The sequence below is a fragment of the Myotis daubentonii genome, chromosome 18 (genome assembly GCF_963259705.1).
Source record: "Myotis daubentonii chromosome 18, mMyoDau2.1, whole genome shotgun sequence".
In the NCBI taxonomy this organism is placed as follows: Eukaryota; Metazoa; Chordata; class Mammalia; order Chiroptera; family Vespertilionidae; genus Myotis; species Myotis daubentonii.
Genome location: NC_081857.1, coordinates 27,299,117 through 27,320,706, shown reverse-complemented (window position 1 = coordinate 27,320,706; position 21,590 = coordinate 27,299,117). Strand labels below are relative to the sequence as shown.

Here is a 21,590-nt window from a genome sequence, read left to right as displayed (position 1 = left end):
TAAATGAGACAGAGCCAGTGACAGGAAGATCTGGGGAAGGAGAGGATTACAGAAAGGATTTAGAGGGACTGGGAGCACTATGCGAGACAGGCTTAAGGCAAGACCTTCAACTCTGTATGTCCTAAAGAGAGGGAGGCCATGTGGTTGCAGCATCACTAAAAGGGTGGAGAGCAGACAAGAGAGGAAGCCAAGAGAAGCCACATCACGCGGGACTGTGTGCCATGGTAAAGAGCTGAGATTTTATCCTAAATGCAATAAGAAGCTTTTGAACAGTGTGGCCACAAAAACACTTCCTGCTTTCTTCAGTTCAATTCAGTATTCTATTCTTCTAAGTGTGCATTTGACAATTTTATAGATACATAAGGAATGTCAAATCTTTGTCCAGTATGGAATTGAACTATAAGCATATATGACTGAACTCTAAGTAGGTAAGACTGCAAATCATTCACTAATGGGTCTTTACATTAAGCTTTTTAAGGCAAGAATCTGTTCTTTAATAGCTTCTTAGACATTAATTCAAATGAATGGCTTCTGGAGATAAATTTTACCTTGGATAAGTTATCTAAGATGGGAAAGCTATACAGGATGTCTTGCTGAGAATGGGGTAGGTATCTCTCTTGGCAGCTATGATATCCAAATAAAGCTTTATGGGAGAGAAGCAAATCAAGATTCAACCTAAACTTCCCAGTGTTAATAAGAAATGTGTGCTAAGCAAGACAACGGGCCTGCAGCTAACTACTGAGTAAAATCAGAAATTCAGGCCTGGAACTGGCTTTTCCCCAAATGTACATTGAACAGTTTCCACTACACAATTTCACAGGAATATTGATAATCTGACATGTCCTTGGCATCTGGGTTCATGAATATTCAGGTAGGTAGAGTGTTGAATACTTTATTGAATGATGACATCTGGCACTCCTGGACTAAGTGATGCCTCTAGTCCTGAGAGAATAGAATAGGTTACTACTAAGAATACTGCTTTTACATAGGGCTCACTTACTAATGAAAATATTCATTCTCTGTCAGTCCAACAAGTATTTCCTAGGCAATAACCTTGTGCAAGATGCAGTACTATGGTCTAGAGATTTCATATTTACAACCTTGTACCTCATATTCACCAGTTTTTTTTTTAGGAAGTTTTGTTTCTCAGCCCTAGATACTATTCAAAATATTTCACCTTTCTGTGTATCTGAAAATTTTTATGACCTTATTTGATAAACTGCATAAAACATGGTTTAATAAAAATCTGAAACTCCAGGATCTAAGTGTTAAATCAGCCTCAAGAAAATTTTTGGAAGTGCATGGGCTACAGTCAACTATAGCTCCCAGCTCAAGACTGTTTGGCTAAGGACCCTCAGGGATTATTAATGTGTGTGAAAATCTTTTATACTTCTCTTTCCATTTTCAAGACACAGCAAGTACAGCTGTAGATGATAAGCAAGCACATTTACAGTTTTAAGCCCTTTTTTCTCATTCGAAACTACATGCTCATGCTAGGTTGTTGGTGCCATAGTGAATCTATGCTTTAAAGGGTAGGTTATTGTATATTTTCCCAATATTTGTGCCTTCCTGCTCACCTGAGGACATGAATTCTCTATACTGATGCTTCATTTCTTCACCAGCAGCCCCGACCTCCACCTTGAATACAGGAGCCCCATCTGTTCAGGTCTTAATGATCACGGTGCCTAGTATACATAAGTCTTTTCTCTAAAAAGACCTAACCGTCCAGAACTGATAGTTTTCATGGAAAGTCCATTACTTTGTTACTTCTGGCAGGCGCATGTGTTTTTCTTTGGCTGGCCGGGCCAGTGGCGTTTCCAGCAGCACGGATAACGGGCGACCCTCTGGAGTCCCTTCTCTTAGGCCTGTCAAACTCTTGCCTGACACAGGTAACCTGGACATGACTATATAAACACACCAGGTCTCTCAGTGCCGCCTCTCAGTTGTCGTATCCTGCCAGAAAGTCTCCCTAGCATGTCAGTGAGTGGTTAAAGCTTTCTGGGCCCAGCTCAGTACTTCACCACAAGATAAGATTTCTGCAGGCAGAACTTTGTCTTCAAGGTTTATGTTTTGATTACAACTTCAGCTCCAAAGGCTTCAGGTCAGATTCCATTGCCATATATTTCCCCTTGCCATTCAGGGCTGGACAGTCCCCCTTTCTGAAAACCCGAGCCTGTTACTTTCCAGTTGTGTTTCTGCTCCTTCCACTTCTCAGCCTGAAGTGTACTGATACTGATCCAGCTCTCTCTTCCACAACACTTTTGAATAAAATTGTAAAGAGGGATCCACGCTGCCTTTTCATTCCACATTCCATGGTATTTGTGAGAGGGAGAGTGACTTAAATATTGCCAGGACACCCTTCCAGGCTTGCAGAGAATACCCTCCGAGGAGGAACCACGGGCTTTCCAAATTCTGCTAGAGCTGACAAAGCATGGGAAAGTCAGAAATCTGCTCTGTAAATAGTCTCATAAAAGGTGTTGTGCTTCTGCTAATGTCTATCATGCTAAGCAACCTGTTTAAAATACATCTGTGTTTTTCTCTAGGCTAAAACTCTCTTAAAGTAACAGTGACCACAGTGTTTGCTTGCTCTGTTCCTTAGTAGACTCTCAATGCATATTTATTGAATTTAAATACAGCTTCATTTAAACTCATCAGACTTAATTTGACCTTTTAACACAGCCTGATTAATTGATGACCGTTCTCTTTAACGTTTCTATTTTACGGTGCTCTGTGTTTTTCAAGCCTGAAACTTTTAAAAATAGGAGACTGAAGAGTTCCATCCATAGCCAATGTGGTTGAAGTGTCTTAATTCAAAGGTAAAAAATGTACATCGCCTCATCTGAAGCCCAAACTGAGACTTGGTTTTGGCTTTTCAGGATAAATTTGCCTTGAAAAAGATCACCCAGGATAATGAAGAAAAGCTTCCATCTGTCCTTACTGAAAAGAAAACCTCTGGGTTTAAAGAAACACAAGATGTCTCCCTTGCACGAGATATCATGCAGCTGGATAGAATTCTCTGATGTGTGGTTTTTGTTTTGCTTTAAAGACAATTTCAGCCCTTGACAGTTTTTTGTTTTTATTTTTAAAATATTTTTATTGATTTCAGAGAGAGGAAGGGAGAAGAGAGAAATAGAAACATCAATGATGAGAAAGAATCATTGATCAGCTGTCTCCTGCATGGCCCCTACTGGGGATTGAGCCCACAACCCGGGCATGTGCCCTTGACTGGAATCGAACCTGGGACCCTTCAGTCTGCAGACCGATGCTCTATCCATTGAGCCAAACCAGCTAGGATGTGTTTTTTGTTTTGTTTTGTTTTGTTTTGTTTTGTTTTTAATACAAAAAAAGCCCTAGTCTCCTTCAAATCCCTGAAGCACGGGTAGCTGCCAATTTATTCAGAATCTGTAGGCATGTGGTAAAACTCTGGTTTGATTGCCTTGGTCAGGTTGGATGGAAGCAGACCCAGGCCTTGCTCTGATAGGCCTGGTTTCTCTATTGGCCTATCCACTCTGAAAGGCCAATCACCTCGAAAATTACATTCGCATTTCCCATGCTCACAGTACCTTAGCTAATCAGTTTCTTAGCTACTTGGAATTTACATGGAATATTTATTAAATTCAATCACACCAATGGGCCCCAGGATCCATGAACTTTAAATGCATTTATAGTTGATGATCTGACTAAGTTCTTTCCTGAGTGGAAAATAAAGAGTTAAAAAGCTATCTTCTAGGAGTTTCCAAATTACAAAAATACAGATCTTGTCAGCAGTCCATGATATTCATTGAACAGGGCTCTGCTGGCCTTGCATGAGATGAAGAACCTTAGAGAAAAGTGTTAGTCCTTGGTTACTATAAAGTTGTATGACTTTACACCTTTCTTTTGTTTGTCTTTGTCAAGACAAAGCATAAGCAGAGTAATTTTGGAGTTGATCAGATTTCTGATCCTATAGGATTTGTAGGTGTGCATCTGTACATATGACAGCAATGCTTTATTAATAAGAGATTCTTTTTTTCAATTAAATCTTTATTGTTCAGATTATTACATTTGTTCCTCTTTTTTCCCCCATAACTCCCCTCCTCCCAGTTCCCGCCCCACTCTCCGCCCTCACTCCCCACCCACTGTCCTCATTTATAGGTGCACGATTTTTGTCCAGTCTCTTTCCGCATCTCCCACACCCTTTCCCCCGCCAAGAATAGTCAGTCCATTCCCTTTCTATGTCCCTGATTCTATTATGATCACCAGATTATTTATTCACTTGATTCTTAGATTCACTTGTTGATAGATGCATATTTGTTGTTCATAATTTGTATCTTTACCTTTTTCTTCTTCTTCCTCTTCTTAAAGGATACCTTTCAGCATTTCATATAATCCTGGTTTGGTGGTGATGAACTCCTTTAGCTTTTCCTTATCTGTGAAGCTCTTTATCTGACCTTCAGTTCTGAATGATAGCTTTGCTGGATAAAGTAATCTTGGTTGTAGGTTCTTGGTATTCATCACTTTGAATATTTCTTGCCACTCCCTCCTGGCCTGCAAAGTTTCTGTTGAGAAATCAGCTGACAGTCGTATGGGTATTCCCTTATAGGTAACTGGGTTTCTTTCTCTTGCTGCTTTTAGGATTCTCTCTTTGAGGAGTTATGGCTGCTCTCAGTTCCGTCCCTAGGGGCTCTGCCTCTCAGAGTCCCAGCAACTGCTGCAAACCTCGGAGAGAAAGCTGCCTTCGAGTTCCGACCGAAGCCAGACAGTCCCGCTTCTCCCGTTTGAGTCTGGGTCCCCAGAGACTCGCCCGGATCTGGAGCTCAGAGTCTGAAACTCCCTCCCGATTGAAAACAACAACTGCGCCCTCCACCGCCAGCCCGCTCCGCGCACGCACTCCGCACCTGAGTATTTCACTTCAGCACTGCGCCTCCTCTGAGTCTGGGTATGATATTCTCTTTCCTCCTAGTTGTAGAATTTCCACTCAGCCAGCCTTCCTGTGGTTCTGGATGATGTCGGTTCTGTCCTTTAGTTATATCTCTGAAGTGGTTGTTCGAGGCAGCAATCTCCGGCCTTAACCTATGCCGCCATCTTGGTTTCGACAATAAGAGATTCTTGACTATACTACTTGCTACTGGAAGTTTTCTCATGGGTAAGTGGACTGCTTGGGCAGGCAAATACTTATTTGAACCAGTCTGTTTATTCACAATAAGAGAAAGGTTTACTGTCTGAATATCTTTTATCTGTGGGCAACTTTCAAACACTTAAGACGACCTGTGAACATGTTTAACGTAACACCTTTCAACTTAAAAACTAAAAAAAAAAAAAATCTGAGAACTTATTAATGGTGATGAAGCCTGAGTGAAGGTTTTAAAATAAGTAAATGAGGCATGAAATTATAAAATTGTTCAAGTATTTTATAAGCAGACATATCATTACCTAAATACCATCCACCTAAATACCATACACATACTCCTCACAGGAGCTCCAGGCTCTTGAGCAGGAATAGGAGAAGCATTAGATTGTAGAAACACCACAGGAGTCTCAGCCTGAGAAGCGGTACAATAGAAGCAGAAGGGTATCACTTAGCAGGATGTCATATTCTGCCTTTTCTTTTCATTGGATGGTATGTTATTATTCTTATGTTATTGTGGCCTCATCAACTAGATTATGTAGCATGTGAGCAGGGATGACATGTAGTACCCCTTTTAAGGCAAAAAGAGAAATATACTATCTCATGTAACAAATGCTAAAGCCAGGGATTTGAATTCTATCAATCTGTCTCAACTCCACCTTTACTAGTATCTCTTCTCTTCTCTTTCTTTCCCTGCATACCAGCCCCATTCTCTTGGGCCAACTCTAAACATGGTTGCTGCATTCTCAGGCTCACATCTCAGCTTTGAACAAGAATAGAATAGAATCAAATACTAATTTTTGTAACTACAGTAAATATGCAACACCACATTTAATTGCCCCCTAATAATGGTTGCATCTAGAAAGGCTTTAATTCATAAATGAAATGTCAATATGCAAGTATGGAGTATTTTAAAATATATACAAAAGAGATTTTTTAGTTAACATGGTCAAAGAAAATATGAATTTTAGAACTAATATAGTAATGAGACAAATGAAAATCTCATATACTTCAAGTGGAAATATACAGTTATGCAACCACTTTGGATAACTGATTTCCTATAAAATTAAACATACATCTACCATAAAACCCAACTTTTCCATCCTAGGTATCTATCTAAGAGAAATAAAAGCATGAACTCAAAGAAATATATGTATACCAATACTCACTGAAGTTTTATATGTAATAGCTCAAAACCAGCCTAAATGTCCATCAACCAGTGAATGGATAAGCAACTTATGGTATATTCATATAAGGCAGTAGTTCTCAATCTGTGGGTCGCGACCTCTTTGGGGGTCGAATGACCCTTTCACAGGGGTCACCTAAGACCATCAGAAAACACATATATAATTACACATTGTTTTTGTGATTAATCACTATGCTTTAATTATGTTCAATTTGTAACAATGAAAATATATCTTGCATATCAGATATTTACATTACAATTCATAACAGTAGCAAAATTACAGTTATGAAGTAGTAACAAAAATAATTTTATGGTTGGGGGTCAGCACAACATGAGGAACTGTATTAAAGGGTCGCAGCATTAGGAAGGTTGAGAACCACTGATATAAGGAAATACTATTAAGCAATAAAAAGGAATGAACTGTTGATTCACACTACAATGTGAGTGACTCTCAAAATAATTATACTGAGTAAAGGAAGTCGAACAGAAAAGTATGATTCTACTTACTTGAAAGTATAGAAAACAAATTAATCTATAGCAGTGATGGCGAACCTATGACACGCGTGTCAGACGTGACACACGAACACATTTTCTTTGTTAAATGGCATTTAAATATATAAAATAAATATCAAAAATATAAATCTTTGTTTTACTATGGTTGCAAATATCAAAAAATTTCTATATGTGACACGGCACCAGAGTTAAGTTAGGGTTTTTCAAAATGCTGACATGCCGAGCTCAAAAGGTTCACATCACTGATCTTTAGTGACAGAAAGCAGATCAATGCTTACTAGGAGGAGATGGAGTAGAGAGTAGGAGTGAAAGCTTATAAAGACCTGTACATTGGAAACTATAACACATTGTGAAGTGAAAGTTAAAAGACAAATAAAATGGAGATATATGCCATTTCCATGGATTAGAAGACTCAATATTAAGATGTTAATTCTTCCCAAATTAATCTATAGATTCAATGCAAAACCAGACAAATAGCTTTATTTTTGTAGAAATTGAAAAGCTAATTTTAAAATTTATATGGAAAGACAAAGGATCTAAAATTGCCCCTGATAAAATCTGAAACAGAAAAATCAAGTTGTAGGACTTACACTACCTACTTTTAAGCCTGTAAAGCTACATTAATCCAGATAGAATGGTGTTGGCAAAAAAGATAGAAATATAGATCAATGGGATAGAACTGACAGTCCAGCAACAGACAAATACATATTGGGTCAATGTATTATGACAAAGGTTCTGAGGTATTTCAATGGGGAAAGGGTAATTTTATCAACAAATGGTGCTGGAGCAATTAGATATTCACAATGAAAAAGATTAAACTTGACCCTTATTTTCATCATGTAGAAAAATTAACTCAAAATGGATTATAGACCTAAATGTAAGTGCTAAAACTATAACCCTTCTGAAAGAACAATTGAGAAAATCTTTGTAACCTTCAGCTAAAGATATCCTAGATTGAACAAAAAAAATCTGCAAATGATAAAAAATAATTGATACATTGAAGCCCAACAAAATTTAAAAGGCTAGTAGCTCATTTAAAAACAGTATTTAGAAAATGAAAAGGCAAATATTTCAAAAAAATGTATCTGACAAAGAACCTATATAATAGACATAAAAATATTTACAACTCAATAATGAAAAGTCAAACAACATAAAAAAGTAAGCACAATATTTTAGCAGACCTATCACCAAAGTATATATGAAGGTAACAAATAAACACAGAAAAAGATGCTCAAGGTTATTATTATTCGTTAGGGTAATGCAAATAAAACCACAATAAGATACAAATACACACCCAATAGAATGGCAAAAATTAAAAAAAACTGACCATACCAAGTGTTGGCAAGGATATGGAACAACTATAGCTCATATATATTGCTGGTGGAAATGCAAAATTGTACAATCACTTCTGTATGTTTAGCCATACCAATAACATGCATATACTTACCAGATAGCCCACAAATTTTGCTCTTTGCTTTTACTCAAGAGAAATAAAAACATAACCCACCCAAAGACTTGTACTCAAATGTTTATAGAAGATTTATTTATAATAGCCCCAAGCTGGAAACAACCCAAATTTCCATCAACTAAAAGTATTTTTAATCAGCCCGAATGTTGAAAAGCAAACAAACAAGTTCAGACCTGATTGGAAAGCCTACAATCCCATGTCTTTCTCTGAGTTTATAATCATAGCCAAATGTCTTAATTGTCAATTAAAAAGTTTTGATTTTTACTAAAATTTACAAGACTCTTCTAGGACCCATTAGTGCCACTCTTCTACAGGGGAGGATAATGAGGCTGCCATCATGGGTTTTACTCTTCTCAATAATTGCCATACACATACCATAATGCTAAATGCTTACATGCTCCAAACAAATGCACTGCACTCTCCATTTAGTTTGTTACAACCAAGTTTTCCCATGTTTCTGCCTACATGTCTTTTCAAGTGGACACTCACTCCCTGGACTCTACAGAGAATCCTCAGCCTATCTGATAAGGTTTGAGTCACCAGTACCTCATGTCCTTGTTTGTGCACCACAGCTCAGCAGCATTTTCTGAATCATCTTGATGAGAAGCCAACTAGAAGAAAACATGAGAACCAGTTAGGAAGCAAACTTTTCCTTTGATGTGTGTTAGTATGAAAACCCAGTATCTGATATAGGCAAATATCCATCTTTTCACACACACACACACACACACACACACACACACACACACACACACAAACTGCTTTTAATACAAAATGTCACTTGAGCAAAAAACTTTCATCTTTAGCTGATCCAATGATGGGAAGCTGTTTGGCATAGATTTAATAAAACCCTCATATAAAACTAGCAGAGTGCCAGGGCTTCCATATAGAGTGTAACTTGAGCAGTTATCCTGAACATCGAAGAGCTGTCCAGCTTTCCAGAAAGAGGCCAGTAAAAAGTGAGGAGGAGTAAGGCTAAATTGGGAACACTAAAGGGCAAGCTTGTAAATAGGCCTTCAAATTTTACTTCAGATTTCAACTTTCACATACGCCCATTCAAGATGGGGCTGTTCCATGTCATAGTGAATTCTTGGGATATTCAGCACTGCTTTTTTCAAAAGAAGGTATATTTGGACTACAACAGGATGAAAACTAGTAACACATGAAAAAGTGATAGAGCAATTCAACTTAGTTTGTATTAACTAAATCCAAAAGAAACATGAATAATTAAAGTCCTTGAATAATCCAAAATTTTCACTTTACAATTCATACCAGTTTTCATCTAGCCTTTTGTAAATGTTTTCTCTTTAAGTTCAAAAGTGTCCCGCAAAAGAAAGAAAAACATTAATTTCTTAGAAAACATACACACTTGGAAATCTGCTTTTGAACAACTGAATATTGGATCCATGTTCATAAAAGGGAAGCAAAAATGTCAACTAATCCATTTTGGGTTATTAGACCTAAATAGCAACACATAGCCCTTGCCTTTCTCTCTGTGCCCTACATTCATGCACTGGTATGGTCACTAGTGGTTGCTTCCTGCAGGCCAGGGCCTCTCTCCCTTCCTCCGGCCGGACCTGTCCCTGGTCAAACTCCTAGTGGAGGGGACAATTTGCATACTATGCTTTTATTATATAGGATTACAGCTGTAATCTGTTTGGAAAAGTTTTTTCATTTAAATTGCTTTAAAATTCTATCTACAATCTTTCAAAAAGCCCTGACTGTATTTAACAAGCTCTTTCTCCTCATTTCATGAAACTTAAACCATGTACATTCCTATCCAATGAATCATCAATAACAATTTAAGTCATTCTAAATTTTTCTGAAATGACAACTATCATGATTATGAAGAATAAGTCTTGGCCAAGATAACACAGACTCCAAAATGTATGGTCTCAGGCAAATCCGTGTTCTATTTGATTTCCTGAAGTCATAGGGAGCATTCCCAGGAACCCTCTGAGCTTTCTCAGTAAAGGGAGCAGTAACGTACCACATTATCTTGTGCACCCTGGGTCCACGTAAGTGTGGACTTAAGAGAGAATAATCTTTATGGATCTCATGTATCTCAAAGGTATAAGCTGCTCTCTGTTTTTGTTTGATTGTCTGTTTTATTTTGTTTTGTTTTAAACTGTGTATGCACAGCACACAAATCCAAAGGAGTTATTATCTCCTTGTTATTTCCCCTTAACATTAGGATGAAATGTCTGATAGCTTACATGAAGAGGTGGGTATTATGAAAGCTGCGGTATAGTTGTATGTTTCTTCAAACTATACTGCTTGACTAACACTTGGTGAGAAGCTACTTAGCATATGATGAGATACTTTGAGATGGCCATATAGGTTGGTTACTTCCAAATAGCCCAGTAAAGGTGAAAGTGTGAAGTTTCAGGGTAGCCAAATTTAAAGAATCATTTTATTCTTGCCTTGCAGCTACTTGAGGAGAGTACAGTTCACCAGCTATCTTGCAATTGTACCTAGCATCCATTTGACCTTCTCTGTTCACAGAATTCTCCCATCCAATGTGTCTTTTGATAGGACTCGAGAGAAAGAGAGGTGGGGATAAAAAGAAACTCTCTTCTTTCTTAGACATAAACTTGGGGCCAACTGGATTTGGAGCTTGCCGTCTCATGGAATGTAAGAATGAAGCAACCACTTTAAAAATGTAGAACTGAAGTGTGTAGCACAATTAATGTTTATTGGCACCTGTCAAGCCCCTAGCTCAGTGGTTCTCAACCTTGGCTGCACATTAGAATCACCTGGGAATCTTTTTAAAATTCTGATTTCTGGGCCTCATCCTCTGGAAATTCTGTTTCTTTGTTACTAATGTTGTGGCCCCACCCCATAACAAAGAAACAGAATTTCTGGAGGATGATTTTTAAATTTCTTTTTAAAATCGGGATTTTAAAAAGATTCCCAGGTGATTCTAATGTGTAGCCAAGGTTGAGAACCACTGCCCTAGCTGGTTCTACCCTTACCTTTTTTGGTTCAGAGAGCCAAAAAATTAGCTTCTACTCCCCCCTCTGCTTTTGTTGTTGTGAAAGCCAGATTTAGTTATGCTTTCCATCATTGCACAAGAAGTAGCTGATACAGATGGAGAATAACTGAATTGTCAAGATCCATTCCAAAATTGAAGTTCCCAATGTTCTGGGGATAATTACATTATAAATTGGGTGTGGTGTGTTTCACGACAAAATTGAAATCTGAAAAGACAAACAAAAAAAACCAACAACACAAAAACACAGAACATCAATCAAATGTGAGGAGAAAAAATTTTTTAAACCTACAGTGCTCCATCATTGGAACTATTTTGTAAGATAAATGAAGGGATGGATGGATGGATGGATAGATAGGTAGGTAGGTAGATAGATAGATAGATAGATAGATAGATAGATAGATAGATAGATAGATAGATAGATAGGAGCTTATGTAGAGGTGTTGGATGATGCTGACATTGCTGAGATATTGGTAGCCTTGGAGAGACGGCTTATAAAGCATAAACTCTTCCTGCCTGAACGAAACATAGAGTACTGTCTTGAAGTCATTGGAATGGAGGGTATTGTGAATGTCCTCACTCATGTCTAACATGTTTTCCCTTTCTAGACTGTAAGGGCATACTCTAACAGTACAGTCTCTTAATAAGAGGTGCTAAGTATCACTTTGGTTGATAGATTGCTTTTAACATTTGTAGGTGCAGTGAAATTTAAAACTACACAGAGAAAATCTGTAGAAGGTGGTGACCTCTCAGGGATGGTGTTGAAATCTGGTTCATGATTAAAGCAGGGTGTGGTTAAGAGGGGCAGGGATGGAAAATTCTCTTTTGGCAACTTGGTGGAGATGTGAGGTTAAACTGTCAAAACAGCCGCAAAAATCTGTTGCCAGAAGAGAATAATAAAAACTCTAACAGCAGCTTTAAGCTGGGTCAGGCACTGTGTTCAGGGCTTTATGTGTGATCTCATTCAATTCTAAAAGCAATGTAGATTTCATGTTGCTCTGCACCTATTACAGATTAGGAGGTGAAAGCAAGGAGGTTAAATAATTTGTCCCAAGTGTCACTGACAACCAGTGGTGAAGGCTAGGTTTGAAACCAGGGCTGTCAAATTCATTGCCTCATGCTCTTACTAACTCAGTTAGCTCATCACTGTTACCACTCCTCTAATCCGGATCACATTCATAAACACCTCTCTGCTCCCCACATGCACAGAACTTTTCTCTTTTTTCTCTCCTCCCCTCAGCCCTCTCCCCCTCCACCACTCCCACCTGCCCCCATAACTCTCAGGTCAAAATCCTTTGTTTGAAAATCAACATGCATGAAATATTGACTCAAAACAATAAAAACATATTTTATTTTATTTTTTGAAATTTCCTTCTTCTCTGTCCCTTTATCAGGATGATCAAAACAATACAAAAATTTTTTTCACCTGCCTTTGTATTAAAAAAACCCTCTAATACCATCTAATTTTTGTAAAATATATTTTTATTGATTTTTTACAGAGAGGAAGGGAGAGGGATAGAGAGGTAGAAACATCGAGGAGAGAGAAACATCGATGAGAGAGAAACATTGATCAGCTGCCTCCTGCACACCCCCCACTGGGGATGTGCCCATAACCAAGGTACATGCCCTTGACCGGAATCGAACCTGGGACCCTTCAGTCTGCAGGCCGACGTTCTATCCACTGAGCCAAACCGGATAGGGCACCATCTAATTTTTTTAAAGCATAAAATCTTAATGTTCTTTCCTAACTCTATCAAGGAAAATTTTTTCAGCAGTGAATATTTCCCAAACTTCCAAAACTTAAACAAGATAAAAAGAGGATGTGTCCTGGCTTAGCTTGCATCTTTAGATGTATTTGGAAATCACTGGTCTGTTGCTCAAAGTCTCCTGATACTATAACTGTTTAAGAGCAGCAACTTTCTAGAAGCGAGTCATCCTCCTAGCTGCTGTGGGATGGGTTAAGTGCTGCTTGACCCTGGCTGAAGAATGACAAATGCATGTGTTCATGAGGGTTTCACACAGACACTTAGGGATCTATTTTTACCTCTAACAGGAACACATTCTTAATGTAGGCAAATAATGATTAATGCTGATTTATCAAGAGAGAAGTGAGCATCTTGGCCAATTGGAATCAATTTCATTACAATATTTTTCTGTTATTTGTTAATTTTTTAAAGCATTTTTAAACACTGTGGTTTTGAGAGCATAGCAGGTTACCACTTCTCATAATTAAAAATTAATATCTCACCCGGCCAGCATGACTCAATGGTTGAGCATCGACCTGTGGCTGAACTAGGAAGTCACAGCTCGATTCCTGGTCTGGGCACATGCCTGGGTTGTGGGCTTGATCCCCAGTGTGGGATGTGCAGGAGGCAGCTGATCAATAATTCTCTCTCATCACTGATTTTCTATCTCTCTCTCCCTCTCCCTTTCTCTCTGAAATCAATAAAAATATTTAAAAGTCAATATCTCTTTCAAACATACTAAGTTTGAAAGAGATATAAACTTAATGTTGCCAGCTACTCAGTTATCACACCCAAGTAACTTATTTTCCCATTCATACATCTTCTCATTTTAGGCCAAGAAATAAGTATTTTTCTCAAAACTAGTATGTGCTTTGGTCATAAAACTTTTGGAAAGATATCTCTCTCAAACATCCAAATATCCCAGAAGGAAAGTAAGTGGTAGCTTTTAAAAACCTGAATATGATGGTGGTTAGAAGAAACTTTGAGGAAGGGTAGCTCTGATGTTGGGAAGCACAGAATTCACTTTTATTCTGGCCAGTGTGAAGAGAGAAGAGAGAGACCCCAGTATAGGATTCTCAGGCCAGATAGGTGTCTGAAGAGGAACCATCTTTCTAGTGGTTTCCCAACAGGTGGAAATCATGTAACCTGCCTCTGAGAATCATGACCAGAGAACATGCCTTCTCCCAACTGGCCACAGCTGTTATGTTGGTAACCTTTGTCATTCAACTGTGGCAACATTATGTAAAGCAATAACTACCCAGAGAGATGTCACCATGCCCTACATGAAAGTAGTGAAAAATCTGGCACTGTTGCCATGGTAATCCTCCTCGCAAAACAATAGGAATCCTACCAGTATTGTTAAATAGTTGTAGATTGGGTGGTCTCTACCCTCTAGAGTTATTTTCATGTTTCCTTATAAAGGCTCCATCAAAACTTTTTAAAAGGGGTGTTAGATTTAAGAAGGGAAATAGATAATAGATTAATCTCACTAATATGAGATTTGTACTTGACACACACTTCACAAAATTCTGTCTTCATGTGAAATATATAGCTGGAAGTATATGGTATAGAGGAGTCAAACCCAACCTGAAAATGTAAATTCAGATAAAATAAAGAGTGAAGGTTTTTAGTTTCATCACTTCATCTTGAAAAATTAAAAGAGAAAGGGAGATATGTCGGGAAATGACCAGTTTCACAATGATAGATTATTGGATTCTAGACAGCCTTTCAGATACTGAGAACAACAGTATCTGACCCATGGTACACACCCAAATGATTGCCTGTCTCCTGAAGTGAATCACCAACATTCATTCAACAAGTACATATTTCAGTATTGTTTACTGGTGGATCATTCATTACACTTCAAATATGATTTTCAAATAAAAATATGGACACATAAGTCATTAATTGAGGTTCTCTTTAGAGAACAGTATGATGTAAAAAGAAAAATTGGAAGTCCCATTATATGGCTTTAAACATATGGATACATGTTTCAGTCAATGCATATAAGAGGGAAAGACCAAGAGAGAAATCTGCTGTAGAATTCTGTTCTTTGTATTCTAGAACATTTCAGGAGCATCACCTTATCCAGGCTTGGTGAAAGACTGAATTGCCACCCTTTAGTGTGGACAGTTCTCAAGGGCTTGGAGAAGGAGCCTGAGCATGAGGGTCTGTGATATGCCAAGGGGCAGTTAGCTGAGCTGAGTCCTTTGTAAATATGTATCTGGTTATGGAAATAGACACACAGGGCTGTTTGGAATAAAGGAGTAGGTGGGCATTCACCTCAAACTCAAAATAAGACCTCTTTCAAACTCCAAAAATATTTGGTTAAACATGCTAATAATGATTCTGGATTTTGAGATTTGGGTTTGCCAGGCCATCAACAGTGAGTGAGTGTCCATGGGGTACAGTGTACTAGTGAGTTCAGGGTTCTATTGGGGAGTTACAAGGAGAGCAAACAATCTAGTTCATGTCCCCTGAGAGCTTATGGCCTGATAGAAAAAGGATTACTACATAACTGCTTACAAGAAATGCTAAACTAGGGCAGGCTTTCAGCCAAACTGCTAAAACACATTCCCAAAGCTATGTGATCAGCATGCTTGTTGGCTTTCCTTTCAAGGATCCCTCCCTGCCTGCTTTATGTCTTACACCAAATCTCATGTGGCAAATCTCAGGAACCATGTACTAGTACTCAAAACACCTCCCACAGGACATACCCATGTGCTCCCAGAGTGGGGCCAAAAGCTGAAGTGTTCTTTACTTGGTGTTTATGGTACCTCCCAAGCTAGTAAAAAAGTCATTATTGTGTTACCATTGAAAGGATATTCTGGCTGAAGAAAGTCAAATGCAGCTGCTGTTAACTTCCAACTGAGCCTAGAAACCAGTACAGCAGTGCTGATGGCTGCTCTTTCTAAGTACCAGGTATGTATTTGCAGATGACCACAGCCATGTCGGTGTCAGCTGAAATGGCAGAATTTCAGCAATAGTTTTTTCTTTCTTTTTTTTTTTAGCATCTAATTTGTTTACTGGTTACTTTAGTCAACTTGGACTAAGGAAAATAGAGATGACAGTGACTGTACAAAAAGGAACCTTGTGACTCACAGAACAAATATCAGAATCTTAAATTTGGGAGGGACACAGTAATCACTTGAACCATTCTCTTATCTTCAAGTGGAGCCATCCTTAGACTATTGAGACTTTTCACCTATCATCTATCTATCTATCATCTACCTATTTACACACATATATATCATTACATAATCTATATGTGTATATCTGTGTGTGTATATATATAATACACACACACACACACACACACACACAATTGTGGTACACAGTTACATTGGTGGCTCCCAATAAAGCATGCCCCCGCTATGGTTTTCATGGCCTTGGCTTTGAGTTCATTGAGACATAATCAAGCATGATGCAAACAGGTTTGATAAGCACTTGCATTCTAAGGTTTATCATCTTGGAAGTTTTTGACTGGAGCCCTACGCCACAAGATAAAGCAGTCTATCCTGCCACAGAGGCCCCGGAGAGAGGAAGATGCCTCATCAGCCCCAGCCCTAACAGGAATCCCACTGAGGGGCCCCACATTGAGAGAAGAAGCAATCTTAAACCATTCTGCCCTTGTCCAGCTAAGCCTGGTCAATTCACAAAATCATAATAACAATAAAATAATGTTGTTTTAGGTTACTAAGTTTGGGTAAGTGGTACACAGTAATAGATAAATATCCATGTGTAATGTCTGTGTGTATGATAACCATAGAAATTCCAGACTTCACTCTTATATTTGATTAATTATTGTATGTGTTTGGTAAGTAAAACAGAGTAAACTTTATATGTGTCTTTTAACATAATTTATATATGTAAAAGTCAAGCGACCGGAATTACTAGTTGCTATGATGCCCACTGCAGTTGTCCCAACTGGTCCGATGGGGGCAGGGCTGGCTGGCCAACCTCCCGCCGCCCCTCCCCCCAGCCAGCCCCTACCTGTGCACAAATTTGTGCACTGGGCCTCTAGTTAACAAATAATTGTAAAGCAAACACCTATGTAACCACAACCCATGTCAAGAACTAGAACACTGATAGCACCCAAATCCACTCTGTATGCTCCTTCCTCATCATAACTACTCCATCAGTAACTATTATCTTGATTTTTGTGGCATTAATTGTTTTTCTTTATAGTTTTGTCACTAATGTATACATTCTTAAATGTATGGCTCCTGTTGCCTGTTTTGAGTTTTCTATGAATGAAGTCACTCTGATTGTATTATTTAATAACTCACTTAATTTGCTGAACTTGTATTTGTGATATTATTCATCCATGTTGGTGCATCCAGCTATAGTTCATTCATTCCCACTACTGCATAGCACTCCCCTGGGTGAACTCATCACAGTTTGTTTATCCACTCCACTCTAAATGGATGTTTGGATTGTTTCCACTCTAGATTAGAAGTGTCCTCAAAGCTGGGACTTTGTCCTATACACTTTGATATACCCGTGAAACCATACTTCCTTCCTAAGGGCTACTATAAAATCCAAGTACAGACAAAGCCATCTGCCTGTAGTCCTGGACACTGTGGAGAGGTTACATTCTGAATCTTAGGGATTTCATTTGTAATCCACTAAGAATGACTAGCTTAAGGTCATAGTAAAAAGTTTAATTATTATACTTAAGGTGAAACTAAAAATAACCACAAGAGTCCAAACATGGTATTAAGCAATCTCAAGATGGTTTAAAGAAAGCAAACATGGAATAGTCAAGTTATGTTCCTGGGTGTACTGAGTGTGACTATGTAGTAATATGTCCAGATGGGTATATTGTAGAAAATGTCCTGTTGATCACGTGCCTGATAATCCCTTGGGAGAGCTTTTTGAAATGCAGATCCCCGAGTCTGTTGAAGACCCACTGGATTATTTGAGACTTGGATCCCAAGGTTTCTATGAATGGATCCACTCTGCAGATTTATTTTAATATTCCTAATTTACTCTATAAACATTGGAGTTTGAAAACAACTGCTCTAAATATATAAAGTTTGGTATGTTCAAAGGAAATACTTCTCACTTTACATTTTAAGAAAGCAGTTGCCTTAGGAAACAATATATTGTAATGCCGTTGCTGTTTCACAGTCCAAACATTTCTTGTGATTACGCTTTTTATGTTGCCATAGCAGCCTGTAAAACATTCTCTCCTATCTACTCAGTGCTGCAAATCTGCACTTTTAAAGAGTGGATTTGAATGTTAGCAATAGTCACAACCATTTAGAAGCATGTCTGGTGAATAAGGTAAATGACCAAGCAGGGTAACATGGTTTGGGATCTTAAATAGGATGTGACTGTGAAGCAAATTAAATTGATTTTTCTTGGGTGGCTCTCATAAAATACAAAGATGAGTAAGTCTGACAAAAGGTATGCACATTTCCATAATCACTGTATTTCTTTGTAACAAAAAATTGTTAAAATATTATATTTGGCTTGTAGAAACAAATATTCAAAATGGTCTGTTTCTAGACACTCCTGAAAATATAATTATGCATTGCTATCGTATCAGAAACATGTACACAAGGACATTAATTTAACATGATGCCTCAAATTCCATCCACATTGATGACTTTCTACCACAAGTTCCAGATCAAGTTCTACAGTATGAAATAAAGAGAGAAAGGAGCCAGACTAGAAGGGGCCCATGAATACTGCTTTCTAGCTTTTTGAATACTTTCACTTTGCTATTGCTGCTCAATCAGATGTAAATCCAATATCTTAAACATCTACTTATTTTGTCCTAATTTTTAAAAATATTTTTATTGATTTCAGAGAGGGAGAGGGAGAGAGATAAAAACATCAATGATGAGAAAGAATCATTGATAGGCTGCCTCCTGCATGTCTCCTACTGGGGATTGAGCCCAAAATCCAGGCATGTGCCCTTGAACAGAATCAAACCCGGGACCCCTTTCAGTGTACAGGCCGATGCTCTACCCACTGAGCAAAACCTAATTTTTGTTTTAATCCCATGTTCTCTGCCGTAGATTCTTGGTTTCTGAGTCCTGCTGCCTCCAATAAGCTCAGTTGTTTGAGCAACACATCACAGGCTCACATTCTCCTGGCACTGAGAACAGCAATGGCCAGCCATCAGCAAATTGGTATATGATTTCTTAGATTTATGGAATAAACACCATAGCAACTTTCAAGGACTTCTGAGTTCTAAACAAGTTCATAAAAACAATCTCAATGCTACAAAAACAATAAAAACATCTTACAAGTTTTCCCCCACTAGATTTTCTTTTGAAAATCTTACTGAATGTCAAATTTTCTAAGCCATAGTTTTGTCATCTATAAAATACATAACTAGTGTAATCATGAGACTTCGAGGAGTTTTTGAAAGAAGTAAATGAAATAATTCCAATAAAAACTTAGTGTGTAGCACACTAAATGCTCAAAAATGTTAGTGACTATTTCATGTAAAGCAAACAGCACAGTACTTGGCATATGTGGTTAAATAAATGGTAGCTATTAATATTGTCATTTAAAAAAATTTTATTGGTGAAATAGTCAGAAATATACTTTAATCAAAAATTTAATTGACTTGGTGACCATATACAACCAGAGTAGACAGACACAATGCCAAATTCTTAGTTTTGAGGCACTGCCTAATGTATATTTTATTCTAAATAAATATTATTAAAAGCATGGATTTCTACGTTGAGTTTGACTTCCTGGTTGGTACTTGTCGATATGTAAAAAATGTCACTAAATGGTGAGATTTGCTAAGACCTTAGTCAAGTACTTTCCCATCAAGGGAAAAACAAATCAAGGAATTAAACTGAGGCCTTATGCATTTAAACAAATGTTTGCAAGAATTAAAGAATGCTTAGTTTACTCAAAAATAGTAAACTTTCTGTACCTAGAGTGCAGAAAGATGACCCAGGCATCCTATAGTCTCAGCTAGACCCACCTTTTTATTCTAACTTGAAGGTCAAAAATAGTTCAGCCCTGGCTGGTGTTGCTCAATGGTTGGAGCATTGGTCCACCCACCAAAGGGTCTTGGGTTTGATTCCCAGTCAACAGAACATACCTGGGTTGTGGGTTCGCTACCCATCCCTGGTTGGGGCATGTGCAGGAGGTGGCCAGTTGATGTTAAAATGTGGTCTCTCTCATAACCATGTTTCTCTATTTCTCTCTCTCCCTTCCTTCTTCTTCCCTCTCTTACACCCTCTCTAAAAAGCAATGGAAAAAATATACTCAGGTGAAGATTAATAAAGAAAAACTAGTTTAGTAAATTTCTCAGTTCTGGTGTTTTATTATGTAAATACTGTGCCCTGCTGCACTCCTTAGCTCTTACCAGAGCAAGGAAAGAGAAAAAAAACAACTACCAAAATATCATGAGATTGGTGGCTCTTGAGGATACTTCTTGTCAAGCAGGAAGTGCCAGAAATCTTGTAGAATGTCCAATACAAATTTTCTTTTGCAGACTGTAGAGGTTTGCATCTGGATACACATCTGCATTTTCTGGGTGCTGGGCCAAACTGAAACATTCAGTTTATCCATTGCTAATAAACATGTCAGCAGTTTCTTTGCTCTCACATCTGTTGTGAAAAATGTTATCTTTCCTGAAGTATATTTATTTTGTCTTTAATACCAGCTTTCATGGATTACAAAATAGAGATATGCCTTCACTTAACAAATTCAATAGCATATGCTGGAAAGTGCCCCATAAGAGTGATGAGATAAATTAAAGATGTATATTATATCTTGGATCCTGAAAAGGAAATCAATCTAAAGAATAATGACGACTCTCAGGAAGGCCATACCAATGTAAACAACTTGCCTGTTAACCAAGTTCATCTAAAAATCTACTGGAGACGCTCTAGGCATCACAGAAATTCAACGGGAGAGTTTTTAAAATCTATTATCAGCTGTTTCATTATAAAGTCTGTCTTCAGTCAAGTTGATGACTTCCTTTCCCAAGGAAACTACCCCCAAGCACTTGCTTCACATTCTATATCCTTCAGGACACCTGCCCTGCCCTCTTTACTGATGTTGGGGCTGTTAGGAGACCAAATGAGTTTTTGTTTATTAGGATGCTTTAGAAAGAAAATTGTAAACTATCGTATAAATGGTAAATGATTGCCAATATGTTTTCCCTTTTCTGTTCTTTTATTTTATTTCATAGTCAAGAGTCCATTTTTAAGGATCCATTACATCCTCAGCAACTCCATCTCCTTGCCTGCGCTCATCAATACTCCCTCGCCTCTCAAAATATTTAATCAGTGGGAAAGGTTATCTCTCTCACACGGGTGAGGAACAGCATATTTGGGAATTGACTAGTATGTAGTTTAAAGAAGCCAAGTAGGAACATTCTGACATTAAGTGTGTGGTCAGTGTGATTAGGGCTGTCAGAGGTGTAATGTGTCCTTTTCAGACTCTCCCTCTGAGGTTGTGGATATTCCTAATACCATATACCACCCTCTGAAATCCAAAGCCATCTTCTGCCCAATTGGGCAATGGCCAATTCCTGCTAAAGGCAAGGAGGGGATGGGGTGAAATTTCCCAATCTTGTCACTCTTTATCAGCACTAC

General features: G+C 38.1%; 1 long non-coding RNA gene across 1 annotated transcript in view; it reads right to left on the bottom strand.

The window, feature by feature from the left end:
• Positions 1 to 8,813: 8,813 nt before the first annotated feature.
• Positions 8,814 to 21,590, bottom strand: part of LOC132221203 (uncharacterized) — a 42,183-nt gene continuing 29,406 nt past the window's right edge. Inside the window, exon 3 of the long non-coding RNA XR_009449919.1 lies at positions 8,814 to 8,885. This is a non-coding gene — a long non-coding RNA (uncharacterized LOC132221203). The remainder of the gene's footprint in view (positions 8,886 to 21,590) is intronic.